Raw genomic sequence first — 25,797 nt, forward strand, 5'->3', positions numbered from 1 at the left:
AAGAGAAATGGGATACCTTATTAGATACATACTTAATAACCAACTGTATGCACTACTGCTTTCCTGTCTAAATAGTTCACTACTTATAACAGTCTCTGCATATGCACTATGCACACAGTCATACAGCAAAAAAACAGATCTTTTGGTCCAACCAGTCCATGCTGACCGTATTCCCAAAATAAACATGGCTGTATTTGGCCCATATCCATCCAAATCTTTCCTGTTCATGTACCTGTCCAAATGTCTTTTAAATGTTGTAACTGTACCTGCATCTACCCCTTCCAATGGTTAGTGTGCATGTTGTTGTTGTTGGCTATTTCCCAGCGCAATGTTGTTTCACCAGGGAGTGTTGTTTCTGTGTCTGTTGGGTTGCTGTGGCTCTCTAGGTCTGAGGAGATGGTAGTGGAGCAGAACTCCTGAGACGAGGCCCAGCCACTCCAACAGCTTTTCTTTGCTTTCCTTTTCTTCTTTTTAGATACCTCTTATCCTGAGCTCAGATGGCACTGACAGCAGCAAGAAACCCCAGCACAGATTCGAGAGGTCTGCACAGGGCCCACATGGTAGCGGCAAGTGGGCCCCTACTTAATTTTTCGGGCAAGCATGGAATGTGGCATCAGAATCAGTGGCTGCCACGTCAGAGAGGTAGGCCCAGTGATGATTTCATCATTGATTGGGTACAGTTCTGGCCATGGTGAAGCAGTAATGGAATGTCGGGCCCAGCAGTGAGAGATGCAATCTGACTTTGGTGGGTCTGGTGCAGGCGACAGCGAAGCAGTTACACAGGTGAATCATTTCAGCAGCGAAAAATGGCATCTGAAGAGTGGCGACTTCAATGTTGGTTTGGGTCTGGTGTGGACGGTGCTGAGGTGGTGGAAGAAGGATGGCATGATGGGCACCATTGATGATGAGCTGGCTTTGGAATGATGCACTCTCTTTAAGCTTTGTCTTTTTTTACTTATTCCTCAAACTATTCAAAGTGCTGCCACATTGTAGCGACAGTGACAAAGCGTTTCACTACATTTTACTGTTTTACTTACTGTAAAATACATGTGACAATAACATCATTCATTCATTCATTCATGATCTGTCTAAATGGTGTATTCACCTCTTCCTGACCACCCCTCTGGCAGTTGAGGAACAGATTCTGTACTTGAGTGTGTGTGTCTGTGTTTGTGATGTCATATCTGATTCTTTTCTACGGTATATGGTGTTTACTACTGCCCTCCAGCTGGCTTTTGTTGAGAGTGTTGAACATTTGTGTCCTGACTGACTCCAATATTTAAACGGGGTCAATGTTTTGGCAGTCCTGTCAAATTGAAATTGGGTTTCTCCTGCTTCATCCTTGAATTTGTTTTCACTCATATCTGTCACTACTTCAGGTTTTAATAGTTTTGTTTTGCTTTGGGAAGAGCAGCTGGTATTTGGCCTGACATTAGCCTTTGTATCAGACTTCTTTCTGGTCCTTAAATAGATGTGTTTCTCCACTAAAAGATTGCCTTGTTTACATCAGTGCTGAATTTGCTTGTTTCCTTTATGATTCCTTTGGCTATTTCCTTTGCCAACTCAGCCTTTGCATTTAACTGGGGACAGGTTGAAGATGGTGTTAAATTTTGCAAGTCTTCATGAAACGGCTGAATTTTTCACTTGTAAACTGTGGGCCATTGTTCCTCGTGACAATGTCACAAATGCAATAATGGTCAAAGTGTAGTTTTAGGCATCTGACAACCTCAGTGGCAGTCATTGAAGTTAACTGGTTCACATCCCAGTGGTCAGAATAGCAGTTTTCTGTGACAAGATAATCAGCTCCAGTGAGTGTGAATAGGTCTACTCCCCGCTGTACCCATGGTCTGACTAGAATGCTGCATACCATCAATAGCTTGTTTGCTTAGCTTGATATTCATTACACTTGCTGATGTGCTCATTGATTTTATCATCATGTTTATCCAGTGTAGAACACCTCTTGCCTTTCTCAGACTTGATTCAGCGCCTTTGTGGCTTACATGGAAGAGGTTTAGCAACCATTCTCTGTAATTGGAATAACATTGTTTGCAGATACTTTGGAGTAGATAGTAACAGCTTGACAAAAATGCTATGGAGTGACTTACCCTTGACTGTCATTTTGCTCTCTTTTAGGTTGGTGTTGATAAAAATGTGCACAAGAAAGATAATGGCTAGGCCCACTCTCTTGATCTGGGTTAAATGCCTTTCTGTTTGTGTCCTGGATGTAAATCCAACTGGTTGCCCCTTGCTGCATGTCAGTTGCTTCAACTCCTGTGTTATGAAGGTGTAGAGGTGTAATATAAGTTTAAGGCAGTTGAAAAGCTAGCAAGGACTGAAGAAGCACAAGAGAGTCCTGAACAAGGTAACAATATAACACTTGATTGAAACAAATAGCAGCAACTGGGTTGCCATTAAACAAAAACAAATTCAAATTCAGCCAATCAGTTTAAATTATGCACCAAGATACCAAAATCCAATCCACTTTGAATTTAGTATTTTGATAATATTAAAACCAATGAAATGATCCAATGTTTTGGGGTATAAAACCAGGCATTTTAAATAGTTCAGGGGAGAACTGCCAAAGACCAACAAATGTAGACTGCTAGCTGAAGCACTGTCTGAAAGGGACCTGTCTGTGGGGAGTTTGTGCATCAGAACATCGAGGCTGACCTGGAGAGAATCTGCAGAGGAACATCTACAAAGGAGAATCAACAAAGCTGACTGTTTTTATTTGTAAATCATAATTCGTTTTTTTTGTATCGGACTAGTATTATAGAATGGGAGGTAAAAGATATGTTTAAGAGAAAGGAGTTGTAAATTGTTGTTGGTTTTAATATTCTCTGCTGAACTTAAAGAATAAAGTTGTGAACCTTTACTTTAAAAGTGACCTCTGGGATAGTTCTTTGCCACTCAAATTTTAACAGATTACAGCACGGGGTGAATCTTTTCTGTGTGGATGTTTAAATAAGCAGAGGGGTTTATCCCATGTTGTAACAGTTTGCGGGCTTTTGTCAGCGATGTGAACAGGCTAAGAAAGATTTGAATAGATCTGAGGTACGAGAAAGCCCAGTAGATTTAAACACTTGCAGGTTAGTGTCCTAGATCTTTAAATAAAACGAAGGTGAGACAGTTTGTTTAATTTTTGTGACTTGTGGTTGGTTAAATTAAAAGTGATTGAAATGCCTCTTAAATTTGCTAAAGAGGTCTGGAATTTGAAGATGATTCTCAATTTTGCCAAGAAAGTTTAAAAGGAAAGAAAAAGGCTATTCTTTTAGAATTAGCAAAGAAATTAAATTTGGGTTTAACCAAGGACGAAAGTGAAGCTGAAATTGTGAAGGAGTTACTCAAACGCTTAGATGTGTCAGAGAAATAGACAAGTGCAGTAAATTACAATTAGGACAATGGAGTTAAAAGATAAACAAAAAGAGAGAGAGAAAGAGAGAGAAACAGAAGGTTCTTAGCTAAGCAGAGAGAGAGAGAGAAGAAAGGGGGAGACAAAAAGAGAGAGAATTTTAACTTGAGGAAGTTGTGATTTAGTCAACAAAGTCAAGTTAACAGGACGGAGGTTAAAAGAGAAGACAGTGATATATACAAATATGTCAAAACTCTGCCTTATTTTGATGAGAAAGATGTTGAAGGCTTCTTTATTTCATTTGAAAAATTGGCGAGGCAGAGGAAGTGGTCCGACGATTTATGGGTAATGATATTTCAGACTAAACTGGTAGGCAGAGCTAGTGAAGTACTTGCTGTGCTGTCAGATGAGGATTCAAGAGACAATGAAGAGGTTAAACAGGCTATTTTAGGTACTTATGAATTGGTACCAAAAGCATATAGACAGCAGTTCAGAAACACAAAGAAGGAACCAGGTCAGACTAATGTTGAGTTCCAAAGAATTAAACATAGTCATTTTGATAGATGGATGTATACTTTAAAGATAGATAATCCCCTGAGGTTCTAAGAGAGATTATTCTAATGGAGGAGTACAAAAACTCACTTCCAGAGATGGTAAGAATTCAGGAATGTTCAGGAAGTGAGAAGGGCAGCAGAATTAGCAGATGAATACATGTTGGTGCATAAGACAAGCTTCTGGCCAGAATTTCGTCCTGTGAGGGATAGACTTTGGGAGAAGGGGAGATCCTACACGACGAAAGAAAGAGTAGAGAACACTGCTAAGAGTTTACCACAGGTTAAAAAAAAAGTCTAAGAGGGTGGAAAGGAGGTGAAAGGCCTCAGGTGTTTCCACTGTGGTAAAGTGGGACACATAAAGTCACAGTGCTGGCCATTAAAGAAAGGCACTGTGGGAAAAGAAGCTAAGCCAGTGCCATTAGTGAAAGTCATAAAGGACAACCCAAGAAGAGTCGAGGAGCTGCAGGAGAGTGCACAGCCTAGGCAGGGGCTGGGTATGGAGTTAGTACCTGATCTCTGGAAAGAATTTGCCTCTGTGGGTAAAGTTTACTCAGAAAGAACAGGGGGATAAGGCCAAGAGGTTACAATTTTGAGAGATACCGGATCTAACCAGTCGCTGATAGTAAGAGATGAGTGAATTTGCACTGTTTCTGATCTGTTACCCGAGAGTGTGGTAATTTGCGGGATAGACGGACAGAAATTTAGCCTTCCCCAATGTATGGTCAGGTTGGAGTGCCAACTCAAGACTGGGGAAGTTACAGTAGGAATGATTGACAGAGTGGTAGAAAGTAAGGACTGCAGATGCTGGAGATCAGAGCCGAAAAATGTGTTGCTGGAAAAGCGCAGCAGGTCAGGCAGCATCCAAGGAGCAGGAGAATCGACGTTTCGGGCATAAGCCCTTCTTCAGGAATGAGGAGGGTGCCCATGATTGATAGAGTGTCAGTTCCAGGAATCCAGTTTGTTCTTGGGAAAGATTTAACAAGGTCCATGGTGGGAGTGACACCCATGTTGTGGAAAAGCCCAAGGAAGACCAAGAGACTGAGGAGTTAAAACAGAAATATACTGATATTTTCCCAGACTGTGTGGTAACCATATTCCACTATCATAAGTCACAACACAAAGCAAAAACTAAAGAGAAAGATGAAGGAGTTGAAGTTCAGTTCATGGACACCCTGTCTAATGTAATGGTGCAGGAAAAAGCTGAACAGGCAGAAGGTCAGACAAAAAAGTTTAGTGCTGAAAGGTTAAGGGACTAGCAACAGAAAGACAAGACGATAAAATATATATGTGGATGCATACTCTGAAAAGGAGGCAGAGGATATTCCGGAGGGCTATTATCTGAAAGATAGAATCCTAATATGGAAATGAAGACCACAGCAGGTTAGTGCAGAGGAGAAATGGCCCGAAGTGCACCAGATTGTGTTGCTGGTAGCATACAGACAGAAAGTGTTATGGGTAGCACATGAACAACCAGTAGGAGGTCCCCTGGGGGAATGAAAGACTTGGGCTAAGGAACAAAAACATTTTTATTGGCCTGGAATGCACGAGGATGTGGTTAACTTTTGCCGTATATGTCACACATGCCAAATGGTAGGTAAGCCACAGGCAGTAATAAAACCAGCACCTTTGTTGCCATTTCCGGCATTTGAAGAATTTTTCATGCTGGTTATAATTGATTGTTTAGGTCCCCTCCCGAGAACTAAAAGTGGGAACGACTACTTGTTAACCATAATAGATGTGTCTACCAGATTTCTAGAGGTAATTCCATTATGGAGTATCAAAGCAAAAAGGGTAGTAGAGGAGTTGTTAGCTTTCTTCACACAGTATGGGCTACTCAGAGAGATTCAGTCGGACCAAGGGTCAAATTTTACTGCTCGGCTGTTTAAAGAGATTATGGATAGCTTAGGTAAACAGCACTTTAAATCCAGTGCTTATCATCCTGAATCCCAAGGAGCTTTTAGAAAGGTGGCATCAGACTTTGAAGGCCATGTTGAGAGCATTCTGTCATGATTACCTGAGTGATTGGGATAAAGGTATCCCATTTGTATTGTTTACCATTAGAGATGCCCAAAATGAATCTACTCAGTTCACCCCCTTCAAGTTAATATCCGGGCATGAAGTGAGGGGCTCTTTGAAATTAATTAAAGAAAAATTGACAGGACCAAAGTCGGAGATCTCATACTTAGGTTATGTATCGGAAGTGAGGGAGAGATTAACTTGATAAGGTGAGTTAGCTAAACAATACCTAAAGAGGGCACAACATAGAATGAAGCAGGTGGCAGATAAAAGTTCTGAGCTTCGGACGTTTTCCTGAGGGGATGATGTGATCGCAGATCCCTTCAAAGCCAGGTTTAGTGGTCCCTACCAAATTGAGAAAAAGTTGAGTAAGGTAAACTATCTAGTAAAGATGCCAGATAGAAAAAAACAGTATCAGGTATGACATTTGAACATGTTGAAACCGTATTATACCAGAGAGAAAGAACTGGAGAAACAAATGTTAGTTACTGCCCCACAGAGTGAGGAATCAAATCCAGATGTGCCTCAAAATATATTAAAAAAAGAAGTCCTGGGAAGTGGGATAGATTAGTAAACTATGTCTCAGGAGCATATAATGCAGTTGAAAGGTTTGTTACTGCAGTATAAGGACATATGTAAGAATCAGACAGGGAGGACTAATGCTATTGTACATAAAGTAGACATAGAGAATACTGCTCCGATAAAACAACACCCCTATCAGCTTAATCCTTTCAAAGCCTGACAGTTCTAGAAGGAGGTGGAGGCCTTGCTCGATGAGGACATCATCAGACCAAACCAGAGTGAGTGGAGTTCGCCGATCGTCTTAGTTCCCAAACCAGATGGGACTCAACGATTTTGTGTGGATAATCGGAGGGTCAACGCCATTACAAATTCAAACTCGTATCCAAAGATAGGAGGACTATATCAAGAAAGTTGGACAAGCCAGTCACATCACCAAAATGGACTTAATGCGTGGTTACTCGTAGATACCTTTATCAGAGATGGCAAAAGAAGTTCTGCGTTTGTAACCCCAAAGGGCCTATATCCGTTTAAAGTGATGTCCTTTGGAATAAAGAATGCACCTGCCACATTCCAAAAACTCATGAACAGAATTATGGCTGGGTTAACAAACTGTGCAGTCTGTTTGAATGATGTAGTGATCTTCAGTAAGTCCTGGAAAGATCACCTTGTTCAGTTGGCAGAGCTCTTTGAATGACTACAAGAAGCAAAACTGGTAATAAACTTAATCAAAACTGAATTCACAAAAGCTGAGGTGACGTTTTTGAGACATCACATCGGTCATGGAAAGATGACCCCACGGAATGCAAAGATGAAGGCCATCGAGAATTTCCACGACCAAGCTCAAAGAAAGAGGTGCTTCGATTCTTAGGACTAAACAGATTCTATCGGAAGTTTGTTCCAAACTTTAGCAGTGTAGTGGCCCCATTAACCAATTTGCTGAAGAAGAACACCAAGTTTTGGAGGACAGAATAATGCCAGGAGGAGACATTCAATAATTTGAAAGCAATATTAACCACCACACCAGTTTTAGCTATACCAAACTTTTCAAAACCTTTTAAAGTTGCCAATGATGCTAGTGACATAGGAGTTGGAGCTGTGCTGCTACAGGAAGGTGATGATAGGATTGAACTGCCAGTTGGTTACTTTTCAAAGAAACTCAACATCCACCCGAGGAAATACTCCATGATTGAAAAAGAACTACTGAGTTTGGTATTGGCCTTACAAAATTTTAATGTGTACGTCACAGCCAGTTTGTCGGAGATGGTTGTGTATACTGATCACAATCCTCTTACATTCTTGGAATGCTTTAAAGACAAGAATATGAAACTATTGCATTGGAATCTTATGATACAGACTTCTAATTTACATATCGTGCATGTTGTGGGTTGTAAGAATATACTCGCAGATGTGTTATCACAGATTTAACTGATAAAGTTAAGATAAGATTGGTATCTGTTCAATGTTATATTTATGTGCAAAGAAGTTAATACGAACTTAGATTAAATTCATATGTATGTCATGGTATTGTGGTTAAGGAACAGTGGAAGAAAATGAAGCCATCTTTTCATTATGATGGTTCATTTTTTCTTAAGGGGGGAAGTGTTTTGAAGGTGTACCTTTAAAAGAGTTGAAAAGCTAACAAGGACTGACAAAACACAAAGAATCCTGAACAAGGTAACAATGTAACACTTGGTCAAAACAAATAGCAGCAACTGGGTTGCCATGAAACAAACACAAATTCAAATTCAGCCAATCAGTTCAAATTATGCACCAAGATACCAAAATGCAATCCACTTTGAATTTAGTATTTTGATAATATTAAAACCAATGAAATGATCCAATGTTTTGGGGTATAAAACCAGACATTTCGACAGTTCAGGGGAGAACTGCGAAAGACCAACAAACGTAGACTGCTAGCTGAAGAGGTCTCTGAAAGGTACCTGTTTTTAGGAGTTTGCACAGCAGAACAGTGAGGCTGACCTGAAAAGAATCTACAGAAGAACATCTACAAAGAAGAATCAGCAAAGCTGACTGGTTTTGAAACATGTTTTTTATTTGTAAATCATAATCTTTTTTTATCAGACTAGTATTGTAGAGTGGGAGGTAAAAGACAGGCTTAAGAGAAAGGAGTTGTAAATAGTTATTCATTTTAATATTCACTGTTGGACATAAAGAATAAAGCTGTGATTTTTTTACTTTAAATAGTGACCTCTGGGATAGTTCTTTGCCTCTGAAGTTTTAACAGATTACAGCACGGGGTGAATCTTTTCTGTGTGGCTGGTTTGAATTAGCAGAAGGATTTACCCCATGTTGTAACAGCTGTCCCACTGGAGGGTGGCATCATCATTTACATCATATATTTCAGCACTGGCAATTCTATCACTAGTTGCCTAATTTAAGTGAACATTGCTGCTTGTCCTATGTCCTAATATCATTGCACACTCGTGACCATAAGGTTGTGTAGTGGTTCACACTCCAATTACAAACTGGGCAAGAACTTTTGCCAAATAGTTGACAGATCCAACCTCTCATTGCACTTCTTTTATGTCTGTTGATTTTCACGTTGCTGCTCCAGCTCTCACTTTTTCAGGATCTGGATTAAGACATCTTTCTGTCAGCACATGGCTGATTTATTTGCTATTGGCCTTACAAAATTTTAACGTGGACGTCACAGCCAGTTTGTCAGAGATGGTTGTGTACACAGATCACAATCCTCTTACATTCTTGGAATGCTTTAAAGACAATAATATGAAACTATTGCATTGGAGTCTTATGTTACAGACTTCTAACTTACATATCGTGCATGTTGCGGGTCGTAAGAATGTACTCGCAGATGTGTTATCACAGATTTAACTGATCAAGGTTTAATTGCAATTTTTTTGTTCAATTTCAGATTCACTTGGTGAGCTCTGTTGAGTGGTTGCACTGGATTTTGATTCTGGTCAGCAATGGCTTCTTCCATTGTGTCGCTGCATCCATAAACTAGCAGATCATCCACTATAGCTTCCATTCCAGGAAGATCATTTACCTCAAATTGTTTGCACTGATGCTCTGGCGAAAATGCCAAATAGCATGTGCAACCTATGTCTCTCAAGGGGTAGCCAGAATATAGCTAGAAAGCTGCTGTTTTACTCTAGCTTTTTAGCCATCCTTCATATCCAGGTCAGTAGAGATTTTTGCCTTTGCAAGGTAGATAGGATAGTGAAGAAGGCATTTGGTATGCTTTCTTTTATTGGTCAGAGTATTGAGTACAGGAGTTGGGAGGTCATGTTGCGGCTGTACAGGCATTGGTTAGGCCACTGTTGGAATATTGCATGCAATTCTGGTGTCCTTCCTATCAAAAAGATGTTGTGCAACTTGAAAGGGTTCAGAAAAGATTTACAAAGATGTTGCCAGGGGTGGAGGATTTGAGCTTTAGGGAGAGGCTGAACAGGCTGGGGCTGTTTTCCCTGGAGCGTCGGAGGGGAGGGATATGGGCCGGGTGCTGGCAGGTGGGACTAGATTGGGTTGGGATATCTGGTCTGCATGGTTGGGTTGGACCAAAGGGCCTGTTTCCATGCTGTACCTCTCTATGACTCTATGACTGCAAGTTGTGGTAAAATCCATTCAATGGTTCACATGGGATAGTGAGGTTTCTTCAGAGTTTTATTTAGACTGTTTTGGTTCATGCATCCTCTTACCGTTCCATGTAGTTTAATTGCTACCATGCAGCCAATCAGTTATGTGTAGGACTTGTAACTGCCATTGGATACTCCAAACTTTTCCAGCTCTTCTATCTTGTTTTCCTCAGCAGGAATTGAATTGATATTGTGAGATGATATTCTTCTGGAAGATCTCCGAATTCTATGAACACACCACTGTACTTATGTAGATGTTTCCATGCCAGTGGTTCAGTGTTCTGCGATGCATTGCAAATCACTTTTAGCACGTTGTGGTCTCCCAGTCCAGGCTTTAGACTTACTAGAGCTAAGATGAATCATACTTGATTACCATCTATCATCTGGAATATAGATCCAGGAGAGCATGGTGGCTCAGTAGTTAGCACTGCTGCCTCACAGTTCCAGGGATCCAGTTTTGATTCCAGCCTCAAGCAACTGTTTGTGTGGAGTTTACACATTCTACACGTGTCTGCGTGGGTTTCCTCCAGATGCTCCACAATCCAAAGATGTGCTGGTCAAGTGAATTGACCATGCTAAATTGCCCGTAGTGTTAGGTGCATTAGTCAGGGGTAAATATAGGGTAGGGGAATGAGTCTTGGTGGGTTACTCTTTGGAGGGTCGGTGTGGACTTGTTGGGCCAACTGGCTTCTTTCCATACCGTAGGTAATGTAATCCTTGTTCATGTTATTGCAATGAGTTTGCAGAGTAATCTATCCTCTCAGCACAAGCATCATACAATCATATAGACTTAAACTTACTTCGAAACACTTCATTTTTGGATTGCATGTTGAACCATTTTACACCAGTCTGTGAAGGCCATGATGTTGTCTGATGTGCCAGTGTCCATCTGATATTTTATGTTGACCTGGTATTCTCCTTCTGCAGTCCTCATTCCAACAGTCACAAAGTATTTGTCACTTGTCAACGTGACTGAACCAACCTGTCATGGTGTATAGGGATTTGTCAGAATTGTCAGCTGCTATCTCTCCAGTAGTCATTTGTAACTGCTGTTAATGTAAGACATGGTCTGTTTTGCTGTGAATATGCTGTAGCTGTTGATTCACAATCTCAGTACTTCTGTGCAATTCAATTGGTTTCCTGAATGTAAGTTTATCTTTTCTTTGTATGTTTGCTTTCACTTTTGCATCCCTTATTCGTTATACGCTTTCTGTTTCTAATTAGGTCCTCCTTTATTTCACAAATTCACAGGTTTCTGCAAACTAAATTAACAATGTTATGTATCGATCCATACCGTTCACATGTAACCTTCACTTGGGTTTCTAAGCACACATTCAAAGTTTCTACAACTTCTATTTTGTGTTTTTCTGCTCATCAGAGAGATTTAAGGGGGAATATATTTTGTAACAGTCTCTTCCCAACTGCAATAGAAGTGCAGCAACTTGTATTTGTTCTGGTTCCCTCAATAAATCTGTTACTGCTGTGTAATTCTATTTTCCCTGGAATAATTCCAAATTCTACCTCATATCCCTGGTAATTTGAACAGGAGCAGGTAGTGGAAAAGCTGCAGCCATTTTATCTTGAGCAGTGTTTACACTGGTCTTTTTTTAATTCATTGGCTGCTCAGAGCGCTGTGCTCTGCCTCTTATTTCAGCTCTGGACACTCACCATTTCTAACACCATGTTTCAAATATATCACACAATATCTTTTTCAACATGAGGATTTTTATGGAAGTAAAGTTTAAGATATCTGCCTGCAGGGTGCTTCATGGTAGAAGTCACAGACTAGGACAGAGATTTGTACACAATTACAAATTAATTCAAACGATAAGTTAATAACTTATTATTAAAGTATAATAGACAACCATAAAAAGTGAAAAATAGATTTGGACTAAATGTTTAACAACAACCATCAATAGTAAAGTGCCCCTCTTGACAATGGAAGCTATGAAACTGTTTTTAGTCAATTTATTATGATTTTGACAATAAAACTAAAGAATCAACAGACAGACTGAATAATTACTTTGCATCAGTATTTACAGTAGAAGACAAAGTCAACATGTCAGATATCTCAAGGAAACTAATGCTGAAATCAGGTTTGAGAATTTGCATAATAGTAATGAAATGAATGCTGGTACTAAAGTATGAGAAATCTCCAGAACCAGATGATTTCCATCTTAGTTTTTCAAAAGAAGCAGATGAGAACATTCTAGATACTAACTATTCAAAAAAGTGTGGTGGTGGAATGGCACATCAGGCAGCATCCAAGTAGCAGGAGAGTCGACCTTTCGACCATAAGCTTTTAATCAGGAATGCATTCCTGAAGAAGAACTTATGCTCGAAACGTCGACTCTCCTGTTCCTCGAATGCTGCCTGACTGACTGGCTGTGCTTCTTCAGCACCACACTTTTTGACTCTGATTTCCAGCATCTGCAGTCCTCATTTTCTCCTATACTCTAAGTATTGTCCTGTCTTAATTCACAGACCATTGCAATAGATTACAACTTGTGCATGTCACTACTTTAACTAAGAAAGGTGAAAAACCAGGGAGCTAATAATTATATCTCTTATTTGGAAATTGCTTGAGCATATAATAAAGGATAGGAAAATTGATCATCTTGAAAATTTTCAGTTAATCAAAGAAGCCTAATTTGGAGTTGGAAAGAGAACTTTGATGATTTTGGTTGAATTTGTTTGAAGTAACAGGGAATGTGAATGGAGCTTTGTGTTTTGGATTTTCAGAAAGCATTTGATAAATTTCAGCAAAAGGGAATGTTGACGAAAGCTGAGGTTCATGAAATTTAGGCAATGTATTGACTGATCAAGAAATGGCTGAGTGAGAGGAGAAAGATTCAGAATAATCTACAAGTACTCCAGTTGGCGGGATGTGACAAGTTGAGTTTGGCAAGGATTTGATTTGAGACCTCATTTACTCCTTTATTTATTAACAACTTGGATGATGGGACCGGAGAACACATGTCCAAACTTACTGATGGCGCAAAGGGTGACAGAATAGTTGGCAAAGAATTTGAATCATAAAATTACTGAGGGACTAATTATGTGAATGGACAAAACTGTTACAGATGAATTGCAATGTCGTCAAATGAGAGAACATCTGCTTTGGAGCCAAGAAGGATCATTCAGGACATTTTCTACAGGGTATAAAACATCCTTATATAAAGTCCTGCTTACAACATGTTTAGAATGTGGTGACCAGTTCTGGTGTTGGCTTAGGAGGGATTGTATGGTCTTGGATGGAGCAGTGAAGGCAGGATCATGAATATATTCAAGGCTAGATTAGACAAATTTCAATATACAAGTGTGATAGAAAGGCAGAAAGTTAAGTCAAGGCCATAATGGAATCAGCCATGAACCAATTGAATGACAGAGTAGGCATTGATGCGCAAAATGGCTGCTCCTGCTTCTATTTCTAATGATTTTACGAAGAAAAATGAAAATTCTCTGGCAGATTGACAAAAGTGTGAAGCAGTTACTTTAATTCCACTGGAGTGCTGTACACTTTCTTTCTATTTTGCAGTCCTCGCTTTAAACTAGGAACTGCACAACTCATTTTATGAATATATTTCAGTAATAAAAACCCATTTGGAATGGTTCATAACCTTGTCATTTTAACTAAGTACACTGTAGGAATGAAAGAAAATTTAAATACTAGAAGGCAAAATTCTGGATATGTGGTATAGATCTGGATTTATCCGTAATACAGCAGGAGATAATTTGAAATACGTAGCAGCGATTCTATTCATGAACAAGGAATTGAAATATTCTAAAAACCAGCTGAAATATTTGTGATACACTCTGAAATGCTATTTATTAGCTTACTTCCATCTCTGGGTAATAACCTCTTCCAATTTTTAGAAAACATCTTATCTTCCTATTCTGGGGCACAGCCGCAACAAATTTTTGTATGTCAAAGCTCAGCAGCTGCCATTATTAACTTGATGTGGAGTCTTTGATTGCCACAGACAGCTGATGATCTGCATAATGATGATTCTCAGTTAATCTGGCAGCCTTCCAAATGAACTGCGTCCACTGTAGTTTTCAGGCTGCTGCATTGCAACGAGTGTTGAAAGTCAATTAATTACCTTTTTTCGAAAATCAAACTTCACTCATTCTCAGATCACTCAACTGTGTAATAGAAAAGGGAGTGAAACAGACTGCAGTGAGCAGGAAGGGAATTACATGCCAAAGTGAAGGATGGCCTTTGAAAAGCATTGCAGCCAAGAAAGATGCATCAGTATTTATTTCAATATTTAAAAGGTACGGAGGTAATGCTGAATCACAATTTTTCTGAATATATTTTCTTGCTTCTTTGAAAAATAGCACCATACATTTTAGCTCCATTTTCCACAGCTATTTTGTAGTTTTGATCGTTAAAGCTTGCATAACTGAAGAAGGTTATTGTCAAGAGTGTAAATCTGGGATGTATGTCCAGTCATTCATGCAAAAAGTGCTTAAAATATTTAATATGAAACAATTACAATTGCAGTCAAACCTTAGTGAATCAATTGTTGAATTCGACAACTGCCTGAATCTGAAGGGTCTATGTCTTAACGCTTTTCAATGTAGTTTAAACTGAAATCTTAAACTAATATGACACATTTATGTTGAGATATTCCTGAAATTTATCCATACACATCAAATGTAATGTTTCTACAGATAATATCCAGTATGGTACTTTCTTTTTGAAAAAGGATGAAAGCTGTCACTTATTAACACTAAAACTTTTCTGTTTTAAAGACATCAGCTTTGCAATAATGCATTCTTAATTGAGTCAGAAGTTTGTGGTTTCAAGGCCCACTGAAGAGATTTGAGTACAACAGTAACCTATTCTGACAAAAGACCATTGATGTGAAACATTGCAATAGGTACTATGTGCCCCTGCTGGGTGTGCCTTGGACAGGGGATAATGTTCCACAGCTCGCAGGGCTCTGAGGATCGAAGCACGTCAATCAGTGTGCTGAAGCATTCATTCCTAGTTTCTATGGCCATTGGCATGCACAAGCCTCGAACGTTCACTGAGCATCTGGAGAAAATAGAAGGAATAAGGCAGTGGATCATGTAATACAGGCGTTCTATCTTTCAGTCGCTTGTTATTATAATTCTCCAGCACTTTATCTTTCAACAAGGCACTTGTTTCAATCTTCCGGATTTAGTTTTATTTTTAATTTATGGCTGAAGCAGTTGGTTTATTCTTTCACAGGATGTAGGCATTGTTAGCGAGGCCAATATTTATTGTCCACATCCCTAATCACCCCTGTGAATATGGAGATGAGCTGCCTTTTTGAACTGCTGTAGTCCTGCTGGATGCTCAGTGCTGGTCATGAGAGCTCCAGGATTTTGACACAGCGATAATTAAGTAACAATGATATAGTACCAAGTCATGAAGGAGTGTGACCTAGAGAAAAAACTTGCAAATGTTGATATTCCCATGCATCTATTATTTTTGACCTTCTAGATGGAAGAATTTGTTGGTTTAGAAGGTACGTTTGAAGGAAATCTTGGTGAATTACCACAGTGTATCTTGTATATGGTACATACTAATACCCTTGTGTCTGTGGTGGAGGCAGTTAAATATTCAAGATGGTGGATTGGACTTCACTGGGGGAAATCGCTTTGTCTTGGTTGGTGACATGCTTCCTAAGTAATGTTGGGGCTCCATCCATCCAGGCAAGTGAAGAGTGTATCACCACACCTCTGACTTTTGCTTTGTAGTTGGTGAAGAGGCATTGTGGAGACAGAACATAAGCTACTTGCCACAAATTTTCTAGCCTCTCACCTGCTCTTGTGTTAACACTACTTATGTGGCTGGCCCAGTTCAATTTCTGGTCAATGGTAACCTACAGATTATTGTTAGTGGGGCCATCAGGTGATGGCAATGCCACTGATGTTAAGATGTGATGGTTAGACTGCTTGGCATTATTTAGTGCAAATATTATTTGCTACATCTCAGCCCAAGCCTCAATGTTGTCCAACTATTGCTGAATGTCATTAGAGACAACTTTGGTATCTGAGCAGTCGTGAATGGTTTGAAACGTTGCATGATCTTTCACCAAACATTCTGACCAAAGAATTAAGGGAAAGCCATTGATGAAGTACAAATAATAAAACAAAGAACTGTGGATGTTGGAATTCTGAAAATAAAAGTGGAAGTTGCTGGAGAAACTCAGCTGGTCTGGCAGCGTCTGTGAAGAGAAAGTAGAGTTATTGTTTAGACAGTGGTGACGCTTTTCACAATATTTGAGTTTCTCCAGCCATTTCTGTCATTGATGAAGTAGTTGAAGATAATTGAGCCCAGCACACAACCCTGAGGAACTCTTTTAATGATGTCCTGAAATTAGCAGATTAACCTCAAACAACCTCAGCCAGCGTTCTTTGTGCCAAGTAAAACAACAAGTTTTCCCTGATTCACATTGATCTAGTTTTCTAAGGCTCCCTGAGGCCATGTGTTAAAGGCGTGGTTCAACCAAGACTGTAATGAGATTAGGAGCTGAGTAGCACTTGTAGAAACGAAACTGAGCATCAAAAATCAGACAAATGCTGCTTTACAGAACTGAGGATGACAAAATTCCCCACTATCAACCTTCTATCATTTTACTGTGCATTGGTGGTAGAAGGAATGAATGTTTGTGGATGTGATGCCAATCAAACAGGCTGCTTTATCATAGATGATGTCAAACGTCTTCACTGTTGTCGGAGCTGCACTCACCAAGGCTAGTGGAGAGTATTTCATTACTCTTCTCACTTGTGCTTTGTAAATGGTGAACAGACTTTGGAGAGTCAGGAGGTGAATTAATTACTGCAGGATTACTAGTCTCTGACCTGTTCTAGCCCCTCTATTTATATGGCTAGTCGTGTTCTGTTTCTGGCTGACGGTAACCTTACAGAGAATTTTGTGATGGTGATACCGTTGATCTCAAAGGGTTATGGTTAGATATACTCATTGGAGATGATCATTGCCTGGTACTTTATGACACAAATGCCACTTGCCACTTGTAACAACAAACCTGGATATTATCAGGTTTTCCTGTATTTGTCCATGGATTGCTTTATTATCTGAGGAGTCATAAATAATGCTGAACATTGTACATTTATCGGCGAACATCCCTACTCTGACTTATGAAGGAGCAAAGGTTACTCAGGCTCCTTGATACCACACTCAGTCACATGCAACCTTGAATACAAGGGCAGTCATTGTCACCTCACATCTGGAATTCCCCACTTTATTATCCATGGTTCAACCAAAGTTGGAATGAGGTTAGGAGCTGAGTGGTCTTTGTAGAATCCAGACTGAGCATCAGAGACCGGATAATTTTTGATAGCACTGAGGGTGACACCATCCATCACTTTACTGGTGAGTCAGAATATACTGATTGATTATAATTGGCTAGGCTAGATTGTTCTATTTTTGTGTTGTAGGACATAAAGCTGATACATTAATGTTTGCTCCACTAAGCTTGTGTTCTAGGGTACGTCTCTGCACCAGATCAAAAGGAAATTTCTCATTGTGTCAGTCAACAGGAATATTGAAAATTACAGTAAGTGCAAAACAGGAAAATGTTAGATTTCCCTGAACTGAGCTTCTACAGCTGAACCATTATTTTTCCAAATTGAATTTTCCAATAAGCAAATATCACATCACCAATCAATTAGATCACACTGACATAGGTTAACTTCAAAAATGTTTTGTTTTTAAATTATACTGTGTCATAAAACAGACTGTCTGACAGGTCTAATAATAAATATGAAGCGTGTTAGTAATGATAAAAGTACATGCTGGTTGATGGATCAGTACAGTGCTGTGATACATCAAAATGATGACATCCCCATGGCAAACAATTTGTCATTTTGCAAAAGACATCAGTTTCATTTTCTAATTATATCTTGCAAAAATGGAAAATGCATACTGCAACTTATAAAGAGAGTGAACCAGTTTAGTGAGTAAGCGAAATGAATTCAATTTTCATTACTAAAAATATTGCAACTCCCCAAGCCCCTCATTGGGCAAATCCAATGAATAATTGAAAAATAGTGACCAAGAAAGTTCAATTTTGCATGTGTGTTGAGTGTGTGTCACAATGCCTCCTAGCCATGGAGAGCACATGAGAACGCCACATAGAATGAAGATTGATATGGAGTACTTCAGGTTTGTATGATTTTTTGCTTCACTGCAGGGTGTTGGTTTTATTATGGCATAGATTTCAGATCACACACACACTGTATCTTTAAGATAGTTACATGACCTTGTGTCATGTGGCATTCTATAAAAGTACATGCCTGACATCCAACCACTTTCTCTGTATCATGCAATCAATGTAGTGTACTCAGTCACTTATGTTTATATTATGTACAGTAACATCATAAGCACAGAACTGGAAAGTGTGTAAATCTGTGGAATTGCAGCAATTTTACACCTTAATATTGTTAATAAACTTTGAGACAGCTCCCTCATCAAGAAACCATGTATTGATGGTGTTTGTTATGTAGACTAACATGTAGAAAACCACAAACTGCATGAATGTCTTAAATAAAAGCCATTGGGTGACATATTTTAGGAGATTCTGCAATAACATGAATGTTTAAAGCATTGAACATATTAAACCAATTAAATTATTTTGTAATATTCCAGAGAACCCTGTTCATTTTAACTTTCAGATATATTATCTTATGATACAACTATAGGAATGAAATTTGAAGTTGTACAAGAAAACTGAATTCTCTTGGAGAACTAATGCTTAAACACTATAATAACACTCAAACACTACAGTGGGAATACTAACTGCCAACATACTTAGATGTTTTAACATATAAATATATGGAAATGTCTACATTTCAGACGATGGATGTTGTAATGGAGGGTAGTGTAAAATCTGGAAGAAGGCTGTCAACAAAATGGAAATCAATAAACTGGGGATCATTTTAATTGAGCAAATGAGTCAAAAAGTGTCTAGTCTGATTTCAGATAGACTAAATGTGTAGCTCTTTCAGGAGCCAGTACAGACATGATAGGTGGAATGGCCTGCTTCTGTACTGTAAAATCCTGAAAATCAGAATATAATATTGCAGAAAAGTATGTTATAAATATAGATGATTGTGCAAAATACAATCATATTTCAATTGGTAATGCTGGATCTTGCTTACAATAACGTTCTGCTTAGTTAAACAGGGCATTGAATCCTATTCCTGTCTGGTTGCTAAGCCACCATAGTCCAATCAGGACACAGCAATGCTGAAGTGAAGCTATCATGGGAATGAATAAATACAGGTTATACTTACAACTCTGCACAACTTCTGTGAACAGTGCTCAGGATGTATGCTTTATTGACAAGGATTCAGAAGCTGAGGCTTTTATTTTTAACCGTTTCTGTCACAAAGATGATTTTGTTCATAGTTTATTGCTCATGTCAAGATTTTAATAATATGTTCGAAAGGTGGCAGGCAGTTTAGATGAAGATATCAGACATCAACATTTACTTATTGATTGTGGACTAGTGAAAACAAAATGTGCCAGCATTAGCAAGTTATTAAAATACTAGGATTAACATTAAATTACTGCTTATTGCTCTGTACAATTAGGGATCATTTCTAATCATACTTTCTACATTATGTACAAGTAAAAGTACAAAATTATGGTCCAGTAATACAGGCCACATTTATTAACAGTGGCTTTGTTACATCAATCTCACTTTTATTCATGTACTGCATGAAAGCAAGGCCTGTAATGTCAGATCAAGTACTTTTTAGATTAGACCCCAATTCATTGATACTTATAAGTGCTGCCAATTGCATTTATGAATTAGTGACCTATGCATGGCACAATACACCAGAAAAATTGAATAGATGTTGTTAACCTGATATGACATGCTGTCATTGCCAAACAAAGCTCTCATAGCAGAATCTACTCTTGGTATATTATAAGGAAAGACATGCTGAAGGTCAGTAATAGCCAAAAAGCACGATGGCACAATTTCATAGACTTGACAGGGCATCTTTTATATCTGTTGTTACACAATTATTTTATGCTCCAGTGGCAATAGAGGAAGTGCCAACAGCCTGACAAACACAGCCAAATCAGCTCAGCTGCATCAAGAACGCATTTGAATTTGTTCATTTAATGCATTATAATTTCTGTTTTATAAAAGTGCAAATACCACATTAAATAACAACCAATTTTTAAAAAAATGCATTCTCACTTTCATCTACAAAATTATTGCATTTGAGAATGCAATTCTAACAAGTCTCCCCAGATAGCGCATTCAAAACCAATGAACTCTACCATCTAGGAGGCCAAGGGCATCAGATACATAGGGACACTAGCTGCAAATTTTCCACCATATCACTTACCATCCTGACTTGGAAATATATTGCTGGGTCAAAATCCCAGAACTCTCCTCTAATGACATTGGGTGTGCCTACACCAAGTGGAGTGCAGTGGTTCAAGAAAGCAGCTCACCACTATCTTCTCATGAACAACTAGGACTGGGCAATAAATGCTAGCCCAGCCCGTGATGAGCACATGCCACGAGTGAATAAAACAAAATAAATTATCTCAGTTGTATAAAATAATTAAGTGACACAGTAGGTATTATTCTGTATTGATTTAAGATTTATCTCTTTGCAGGTGTTGGGGTGACGTCCAGCAGGATACCTATATCTAATAACTGCAGATGCCTGTCCCCAGACTCTGCCCCTACCCCGTCCATTGCTATCATGCAGGTGATGGGAGCAACCCTGCATTATTTAGGACTAACTACCTATCAGCTCATAAAAAGACGACTACAGCCATAGTAAGTGTGTTCACGTCATGGCATCTTAGTGTTCATTAGCCTGTGAATCTTCTTTCTATTTTAAATGATGCTCTGACACAATAAGAATGAAGACAATAGCAGAGCATTAAGGAAACATAAGCACAAGTCTACCAGATCACTGTATGTGATAAATGACTTCACATTGCATATTACAAATCATAAAACTTTATTTTTTAAAAATGTGAGTCTCCAAATTAAAATCCAAGAGTTTCAGCAGAAAATGAAGTTTATTGATTTTAATATATTTTAAGGCCCATGTCAGCGCTGATTTAATAATAAGATTTAAACAAGAAAGCTTACACATCGAAAATTCAGAAGTAAGAAGTAAATAAATGTAGAATACAAATAATAGTAATGCCAGTTAATAAACAAAATGGTGGCAGTGGGTCAGGCACCGTTTGGGCTCTTGTGCCCGATCTTGTCTTCCTCGTCTGCATTTTACTTTTTATCTTTATCTTTCTATCCTTTTTTCCCTCAAACTGAACTGAAAAAGAGAGCTCTTGAGCAAGAAGCAGCTTTGATGGACTCTGAAGGGGGTGGTGGCATTTTCAGAGGCAGCATGGTCAAAGAGATGGTTGATTGGCCTGTGAAACCTGGTGCAGGACTCTCGCTTCGGTGTGGTGTAGGCCCCTGATGGTGGTATGGCGAGGGCTGGTGTAGCCTGGAGTGGGACACTCTCGTGACATGGCATGAGCTAGTGTCATCCGAAGTGGGACACTCTTTGTGGTATGGTGTGGCCTGGTATAGTCCGGAGTGGGTCACTCGCTGTGGAATGGTGTGGGCTGGCATAGCCTGGAGTGAGACACTCTCTGTGGAATGGTGCGGGCTGGCATAGCCTGCAGTGGGACACTCTCTGTGGAATGGTGTGGGCTGGTGTAATCCAGAGTGGGACACTCTCTGTGGTATGACGTGGCCTGGCATAGCCCGGAGTGAGTCACTCTCTGTGGAATGGCATGGGCTGGCAAGCCCAGGAATCTGGCAGTGGTATGCTGTAGGAGCGGAGAGGGAAAAGTTGAAATTGCTTTAAGGTATCTTTTTTTGTTTCCTTATGTGAATGGCGCTTATGTACGAGTGACAGTACACACTTTTCACCGTATCTTATATTGGATGCATGTGACAATAAAGGATATTCATCTGGGGGCTATTAATTCAGTTGACTGGATAGCCGATCTGTAATGCAGAATGATGCTATCAGTGTGGATTCAATTCCTACACCAACTGAGGTTACAAATGAAGGACTGTCCTTCTCAACTTCTCTCTTCATCCAAAGTGTGGTAACCCACGACTAGATAGATCTCTCCAATGGAATGGCACACCTGTGAATCAGTGGCACTCTAGTAGTTTTATCTTTATCAGCCATAAGGAATGCAATTGCACTGAAATTTACAAAAGAAAATGTTTGTTATTCTCATTTATGCCCCCAACAAGAAACAAATTTGGTTTCATTACAAAAGCCAAGTATTCAGATGCTGAAAATCTGATATACAGTCAGAAAGTGCTGATAAAGCTTAAGAGTATCTGTGGACAGATTATTTCACTAAGGCGTTTGATAAAGTTCCCCATGGTAGGCTATTGCACAAAATATGGAGGCATGGGATTGAGGGTGATTTAGTGGTTTAGATCAAAATTTGGCTAGCTGAAAGAAGACAGAGGGTGTTGGTTGATGGGAAATGTTCATCCTGTTGTTCAGTTACTAATGGTGTACCGTAAGGATCTGTTTTGGGTCCACTGCTGTTTGTCATTTTTATAAAGGACCTGGATGAGAGTATAGAAGGATGGGTTAGTAAATTTGCGGATGACACTAAGGATGGTCAAGTTGTGGATAGTGCTGAAGGATGTTGAAGGTTACAGAAGGACACAGATAAGCTGCAGAGCTGGGCTGAGAAGTGGCAAATGGAGTTTAATGCAGAAAAGTATGAGGTGATTCACTTTGGAAGGAGCAACAGGGATGAAGAGTACTGGGCTAATAGTAAAATTCTTGGTAGTGTAGATGAGCAGTGAAATCTCAGTGTCAGTGTCCACGTACATAGATCCCTGAAAGTTGCCACCCAGGTTGATAGGGCTGTTAAGAAGGCATATGGTGTGTTAGCTTTTATTGGTAGAGGGGTTGAGTTTGGAGCTACGAGGTTGTGTTGCAGCTGTAATACTCCGATGCAGCTGTACTTGGAGTATTACGTACAGTTCTGGTCACTGCATTATAGGAAGGATGTGGAAGCTTTGGAAAGGGTTTAGAGCCAATTTACTAGGATGTCACCTGGTATGAGGGGAGGGTCTTATAAGGAAAGGCTGGTGGATTTGAGGTTGTTTTCGTTAGAGAGCAGAAGGTTGAGATGTGACTTAATTGAGACATATACAATAATCAGAGGGTTAGATAGGGTGGACAATGAGTACCTTTTTCCTTGGATGGTGATAGCTAGCACAAGGGGATGTAGCTTTAAAGTGAGGGGTGATAGATGTAGGACAGATATCAGAGATAGTTTCTTTGCTCAGAGAGTAGTAGGGGTGTGGAACACACTGCCTGCAAAAGTAGTAGGCTCACCAACTTTAAGGGCATTTAAATGGTCATTGGATAAACATATGGACGAAAATGAAACAGTATAGGTTAGATGGGCTTCAGATTGGTTCCACAAATCAACGCAACAGCGAGGGTCGAAGGGACTGTTACTACGCTGTAATATTCTATGTCCTATGTAGAAAATCAGAATTAACAACCAGAATTTTCTCTCAAGGTAAAAATCCTAATTTCTGGAGCAAACTCCAGGACCTGACCCTGTGACAATGGGCAGCAGCATCTGGGCAGCTCACCTCCCAGGAGGTCACTGGTTAAACCGACAATATTTAGTGGATGGTTTTCTAAGGGGCCTGAAAGCCATACTGTATTAAATCCTTGAGATATCGCTAAATTGCAGTGGCTTCAGGGATAATTGGTGTCAATTAGCTTGTTTATAATCCTAGCTGCCATGTTTCAGGTAGGCTGCATGAAGTCATGTACTGTGTTTACATCATCAGTTTTTGTAGAGCATAAAACGTCAGAACCAAAGCAAATCATTCAGCCTACGGAGTTTGCTCCATCATTCAATAAGATCATAGCTGATCTGATAATCCTCAACTCCACTTCCCTGCCTTATCCTCATTACTCCTAGAGTTCTCTACTGATTAAATATGTTTTTCGCAGCCATCAATATATTTAATGACCCAGCCTCAACAGCTGTCTGTGGTAAATTCGCAATCCCCTGAGAGAAGAAATTCCTCCACATCTCTGTCTTGAAAAGATGACCCCTTACTCTGAGATTATGCCGTCTGGTCCTTGATCCTCCTGCAAGGGGAAACAACTCTTTTGCATTTACCTTTTCAAACTGTCCTAAGAATTTTCTGCTTCAATGATGTCTCTTCTCATTCCTCCAAATCTTAATGAGTACAAGCCAAATCTGCTCAACATCTGCTCATAACACAATCCCTCCAAATCCAGTATCAGCAGAGTGAACCTTGTCTGAAACTGCCCCAACTATCAGTATTGTTTTCCTGAGGTAAGGGGACTAAAGATGTTCAGAATATTTGGCTTATGGCCTGGTATAGTTTGCCCAGGGTAGGGGAGTCCAAAACTAAAGGGCATAGGTTTAAGGTGAAAGGGGAAAGATTTGAAAGGGACCTAAGGGGCAACATTTTCACACAAAGGGTGGTGTATATATGGAATGAGCTGCCAGAAGAAGTTGTGGATGGTGATGCAATTACAACATTTAAAAGGCATCTGGATGGGTACATGATTAGGAAGGGTTTAGAGGGATATGGATCAAATGCTGGCAAATGGGACTAGATCAATTTAGGATATCTGGTCGGCATGAACAAATTGGACCAAAAGGTCGGTTTCCATTCTATACATCTCTATGACTCTATCGCCCCTCTAATCCTTCAACCAATCATCTTAAATTTGTGCATCTCTCTGCTGGGGTAAAAATATCTTCTCTGTCTACTCCATCTAGATCTCTCATCACATTGTACACCTCATTTAAGTCATCCATTGTCTTCTCATTGAGAAAAAAAAATCCTAAATCATCAAATCATGCATCATAACTGGAATTTTCATGCCCAGGCAACATTTATTTCAAGCTGGTCTGTTTTCGTTCGAGGTGAATTATGTCATTTCTGTAATCAGAATTTTACACAAAATTATAGCTGTGGCTTAACCAGCATTTTATACAGTCCCAGTATTACATCCCTGCTTTTGTTTTCTATGTCTCATCCAATAAATGAATGTATTCCATTTGCTTTTTTTCCCACCTTCAAAACTGTGGATGTGCAATCCAATGTCTCTCTCTTCCTTTTCCCTGTGAATATCCTCCCATCTGTTCTATCTTCTTTTGCTTTGTTTGTTCCTCACCACTTCCCAAATGCATTACGTCACGCTCCTCCACCCACTCAACCAAGTCACTGATATCATTGCAGAGTTGATAGCTATTTTTAATATCAACTATATGGCTGACTTTATCATCTCTGCAATCAATTGTTGGTAAGTGAGTGAAAGGGGTATGATGATCTCAACAGTGTGGAGTCTAATGGTCTAGTTGGATTCATATGGCATTTGAAGATGAATTCCATGGCAATAGACAATAGACAATATACAATAGACAATAGGTGCAGGAGTAGGCCATTCAGCCCTTTGAGCCTGCACCGCCATTCAATTTGATCATGGCTGATCATTCCTAATCAGTATCCTGTTCCTGCCTTATCTCCATAACCCTTGATTCCACTATCTTTGAGAGCTCTATCCAACTCCTTCTTAAATGAATCCAGAGACTGGGCCTCCACTGCCCCCTGTGGCAGAGCATTCCACACAGCCACCACTCTCTGGGTGAAGAAATTTCTCCTGAGCTCTGTCCTAAATGGTCTACCCCGTATTTTTAAGCTATGTC

This window comes from Chiloscyllium plagiosum, chromosome 20 (assembly GCF_004010195.1).
Source record: "Chiloscyllium plagiosum isolate BGI_BamShark_2017 chromosome 20, ASM401019v2, whole genome shotgun sequence".
In the NCBI taxonomy this organism is placed as follows: domain Eukaryota; kingdom Metazoa; phylum Chordata; class Chondrichthyes; order Orectolobiformes; family Hemiscylliidae; genus Chiloscyllium; species Chiloscyllium plagiosum.